This window comes from Neovison vison, chromosome 10, assembly GCF_020171115.1.
Source record: "Neovison vison isolate M4711 chromosome 10, ASM_NN_V1, whole genome shotgun sequence".
NCBI classification, from domain to species: Eukaryota; Metazoa; Chordata; class Mammalia; order Carnivora; family Mustelidae; genus Neogale; species Neogale vison.
In genome coordinates, this window is record NC_058100.1 from 55,766,895 (window position 1) to 55,772,821 (window position 5,927).

Sequence of the window (5,927 nt, forward strand, 5' to 3'; positions counted from 1 at the left end):
GTGGGAAAGGGAGCGGGAGAGAGAACACCATGATAAAGAGCAGTAGGAGGACTGGGAAACTCTGTGGACCTGGTCTAGCTGAAGCATTCAACAAATGGTGGTCATTACTATCATGTCTCAGTGGACATGCCAACACCCTAGCAGAAAGAAGCATCCTGATTCTGGTTCCTGTGGCTGCTATGACCAATTACCGTAGACTAACTTGTTTAAAACAACACAGTTTATTCCCTCACTGTTCTGGAGGCCAGAGTCTAAAACCAAGGTGTTGTTGGCAGGGCCATACTACCTCTGGGCGCCTTAGGGGAAATTCATTCTTGGCTCATCCAGCTTCTGGTGGCTGCTGGCATTTTTTGATTTTTGGCCACATCACTCCAACCCCCTGCCTCTTCCGCCCATTTTCTCTTCTGTCCATTTTCTCCTCCTCTTATGTCTGTGTGATCTTCTGCCTCCCACTTGGAGGGACACTTGTCATTGGGTTTAGGGCCCACCTGCATAACCCAAAACACTCGCATCTCAACTTCTTTAACCGAATGATATCTATAAAGATGCTTTTTTCCGGATAACATGACATTAAGAGCATCCACAAGCTCCGGGGATTAGGACATGCACCTATCTGGGAGGACCTCCATTTCATGCACCAGAGGTCCTGAAGGGGTGGGTGAGGTGTCTGACTTATTTTGTTCTGGCAGGTGGATTACATGTGGGGCACAGAATGCTTCCTGAGCAGAGTGCTGTGGCGATCTTGCCAACAGCCAGGGAGACAGCTTCTCAGAGGGGAGGGTGAGGCACCCAGAGAAGCAGCCTAGAGCCATGGGAGATGCAGCAGGCCCGGGCGTGTGGAGAGCTAGCTCCAGCTGGAGTCTCGTGCCCAGCACACAATGTAGCGGGGCAGGACACTTCCCCGTGGGCCTCCATTTCCTCATCTTTAAAACCAGAGATTTTGAACAGACTACATGCAGGTTGAATACTGTTATGTCTTTTAAAATCTGAATGTTTAAAATAATTGGCAGACATCATATCAAAATTAGTATAGCTTCTTTGGAAAATCCGCCGTGGCAGCCATGGGGGACTCAGTGGCTTGTAGGAAGAGTGGCCACACCTTAGAAGGGACCACCCAGGGTGCCTGGGTGGCTCAGTGGGTTAAAGCCTCTGCCTTCAGCTCAGGTCATGATCCCAGGGTCCTGGAATTGAGCCCCGCATCGGGCTCTCTGCCCAGCAGGGAGCCTGTTCTCCCCCTCTCTCTCTCTGCCTGCTTCTCTGCCTACTTGTGATCTCTGTCTGTCAAGTAAATAAATAAAATCTTTAAAAAAAAAAAAGCAGGGGGACCATCTGGCTTGCCGCCCCTCCCATCACACCCTAGTGTCTTCTGACACTGAGACTCAGTGCAAGGGGCCCTTTCTCATCCTCTCTCCCTGCAGATTTTCTGAGGATAGAGAAATGTTTGTCTGTATCCGTGTTTCCATCTCCAGTGAGCTCCAGATGGTTTTTCCTCCACCTGGCTGGGTACACTCGCTTACATGACCCACCTGGGCCCCATAGAATCTGCTTGTGTGTGTGTGTGTGTGTGTGTGTGTGTGTGTGTGTGTGTGTGTGTGTGTGTGTGTGAGACAGCTGGGTCAGAAGACTGAGATCACTGCTCATCTCTATGAGCTGATGATTTAGGTGCCAGAAGGAAAGGCTGGGGGTGCCAGAGAGTGACTTGACCTGTGACACAAGCAAGCTCTCCACACCCTTCTAGGCACCAATCCACCTCATGCCGGGACCTGTCACGGGAAGACTTCACAGTTCAGAGGGTGAGGTTCTTGGCCCCTGGAAGGGTTTCTGATAGCCAGATCCCCCCACCCCGACCCCAGTTTTCTCAGTCTTCAGATTTCTTTTCCTCGGTTTTCTGCACACTTCCACCACTCCTGCGGCAAGACTTGTACCCTTCGGCTCCTGCCAATGAGCACCCCTGTTGTGGCTTTTTGGGAACTTGCTACAGTGGCCTGTCCTTCATCTGGACCTCCCTGCATTCTCCCGCGTGATTCATGGTTTAGTTCTGCAAAGCATTTTTAGAGCCTTGTTTGTAGTGAGAGAGAATTGGAAAACAAACCAGCATATTGTCTTCAATCTGGTCCCTCTCATAAGGGGGCTAGTTAATTTATAAATTCTAATCCTTCAGTCATGGACCATCTGAAAAGACAGTCTTGCTCTTGGTTGCAGCCTCCTGGACATAGGTAGGAGCCATGTGCCCTGCTGCCACGGCTGAGCCTGCCTGGCCACCTTTCAGGAAGCTCCCCCCGCCTCCCAAACCCATTCCCCTGGTCTCAAAGTTCACTGTTTCTTGCCCTTTCCAGAGGTCCCTGACTGAAGCTGGAGGGTGACGCCATCTTGTCTCTCTGCCATCCCTGCCGAAGCTTTTTAAACTACCAGGTTCTACCAGCTTGCCTGGAAGTCTGGTTCCAATGACAGTCATCACATGAATAAGCAGGGAGAAGGGGCAGGGTCTCACATGAGTGGAAGAAACCCCTGCTTTCATTTTCATTTCTCTTTTTTTTTTTTTTGGTGTTTCCAAATTTCCTTAACAGGAATCAAGCTAAGAAAGTAACCAGACACTGGCTGATCATTATCCCTTGACACATGTCAATTTTGGTTTTTATACCAACAAGTTTCCTCTCTTTGGGATCTTTAAGTTCTGTGTTGCTCAAGTCAGCGAACAGTAGGGTCTCTCCTTGGTGCCTTGGCTGTGCTTGTGTTCCCTTTGGAGGTCACAAAACACAGCACAAAGGCTGACTCTGTAGAAAGGGCACACGGGACGGGCAGGGAGAAGAGGGAAGCTTGGAAAGCAGGACAGGAGGGAAAATTTGGTGGCACAGATTGGAAGGCAGATTGGTGCTGAGGCAGGAAACAATGACTGAGGCATGAAACCATGTTATGTTCTGGGTCGTTCAGTTTGCTGGTGATGGCAGACCTAAAGCTTTTGCAGACTCTGGGTCTGAGGACAGGAATAATTTCCTGAAGACCTGAGTAGGTCCCTCAACAGTGTGTCCTCATTTCCAATGATGTCCTCTCCACCTCGCTCCTATTTTTCTCTCTTCTCTGGGTTAATGGTGCCACTCTTCACCCAGCTGTTCAAGCCAGAAGCTTAGATTCCTCCTGACTCCCACTCCCTTGTCATTCTCTCCTTTGCCCCTGTCCCCAGCTCAGTCGTTTCTGTTTTCTAAGTGTTGAATCAACCCACTTCTCTCCTCCGCTGCCCTGCTAGAACTGTCCAGGACCTTCCTAACTCACATCTGCTTCTAGTCTTTTCCCTTTTCAGCTCCCCTTCATTTGCCACAGCTGCCATTTTGAGCCCATTGGTAATCTGCCTTAAATAACAACAACAAAAGAACACAATGAAAGCTCTCAGCTACTCCAGAACAGAGTCCCCAGTCCTGAGCTGACACTCTGGCCTTCTCTCTTCTGTGAGCTGTAGTCACAGCATGGAGCACGCCAGGTCTTGCAGCGGCTTGAGCATGCCAAGCTGTGTGTTCGTCAGCACCTTTACCCTGCACACGCCCTGTCCAGGGACGCCCCTTCCCTCGCTCCTGTGCCTGCTAGCCCCATTTATCCCTGAAAACTCAGTTCTTCCTGAAGACCCACTCAAACCTCCCCCTTTCTGTGATGCCTCGAGTAAGGTGCTTGCTTCTTGACGCAGCACAGGGCACCTCTGCCCCAGCTTCCTTCTCACCTCCCCACGCCGCGAGCTCGGGCATCACAGGCATGGACGTCTGCTGGCCCTTAATCACCTGGGCTCTCTAGCCCTTTGCATACAACTCTGATTCTACCACCAACCTGAGAACTGAAGAGAGGCTAGAGGTATCTTTTCTTTTCCTCTCTCCGGCCTTTAGCATCGGGCCTCGGGCATTATTAGGCATTCATCAGCTTTACTCAGAGACCGGACAAACACTTCAGGTCATCTGTTTGCCTCAGCCACTGTTGATGACAGTGGAGATGTAGCAGCAAAAAGCTACGGACAAAACTGCCCTCATGGAACTTACATTGTGGCCGAGGAGCCTGAGGGTGAATAAGATGAAAGGAAAAATGTTATACAGTGGGAGGTGCCAAGGAGAAAACCGGAGCCCACCCAAGGAAGAGTCTGACAGAAATGTCTGTTGAATGGGTGAGCCATTCTTCGTCCTTGCTTAGGGGATTTACAGAATTCCAGGACACAGAAAAGGTGGGATGCGCCTGAGATGAATAAATATGAGAGAAAGCAGGAAATGCAGATACCACATTGTGAACATTTTTAAAAAATAGATTTTGACCATCCGCTGAGTTAATCCCCTCCAAGGATTAAGAAGAACCTGTGGTCTTGGAGCAGGAGGGTCTGAATAGATGTTTATCTGCACAAAAGAACTGATTTTGCAAACTGACTTCAATGTCACATTCTTGTAGCTTCTATATGAATATTAGTGTCTAAGGTCTGTACGTTGTTTTCCGTCTCTGGGATGACAGGCTCTTTTTTGGCTGTTCCTTTCCCACAAACCCCTGGAACCTCCTCATCCCCAGGCTGCTTATCCCCCTCCTTCCCTTCCCACCAATAATCTGTGGTAAAGAACTAAGGTCAGTCCAGCAACCTGTCTCCTGTCATGGTCCCTCCCAGCCCCACACTCTCTCACACACACACACCCTTACACACACTCTGCCATGCACATACTCAGCCTCACACACTCACACATGCTCCCACATACACTCACACGTAATTACCCTCATGTACACTCACACCCTCACACACACACACACACATTCTCACAACCTACACTCTAACACACACATTCACACACTCATACATCTTACAATCACCCTCAAGCATGCCCTCACATACTCACACCCACACACACTTTCACTTACACATAATCTCTCTTACATCCTCACACACTTGCCTACTCCCACAGTCTCACAAACCCACAAAAACACACTCACATCTTCACGCACTCTAACACACATTTCCACACACACAGTTGTCACACACCCTCACACACATCCACCCTCTCACACCCATGTACACCTTCACATACACTCTGACACACACTGAAATCCCTGTATTAGAGCTTCACTGATGCTTTGCAACTTGAAATTAGCCCTTGAAGAAGGCCCCTGAAACAGTGAATTCACTGAGTTAGCCTTTTGTAACTTTTTGTAACTTTCACCTTCCCTCAAGTATTCACCTTGTTCTAGGAATGAACTCAGGTCACAAATCAGTTTTCCTGAAGTCACCTTCAGGCTCTTCCTGCTAGCTCTGCCCTGTGAGAACTGTAGCCTTCCTCATTCAGATGTCACTTGTGGCTGCCTGACATCATCCACTGATCTCTTCTCTCATGGTGGTTCTTCCATATACACCTTTTTCTTGGTAGAAGAAATTTACATCATATGGAACTTCCATGACCTATGATGTGGAGGGCAGCTCTCTACCATGGCCTTATGAGGACTTCCAAGCGTGCCTTTGCTCTCTGACGCAGGAACAGTTCTCTTCTCTTTGAGTGGTACACCTATTTCTGGGATCTCTCTTCATGCCCCCCAAGAAGGTAAGAGCTTCTTTGATCTGACCAAGGGGCCCCGCCTGGTATTTCCGAGTGAAGCTTCACTTCATTGGAAACATTATTGTCCAGTCAAGGAAGAAATTTAAATTACTCTGAAGTCAGAAATTGAATTTATTAAAGCAATTATTACTATCATCCCCAAGAATGAGATACAGTTGTTAGTTAAAATTGTAGTTTTTTCTCCTCTGGATGAAAGAAGAATCTCCTTTTTTTCCTTCCCATTTTTGAGCCTCAATAAGTAGAAAAGTAGGAGTACATTTCAGAAGAGGGTTGGAAAATGAAAAAAGAATGATAATTCATTATTCAGTAATCAATTCCTCCTGCAAAAGCAGCAGAGTTTGCAGAGAACATAGGGCTGGGAGGAAA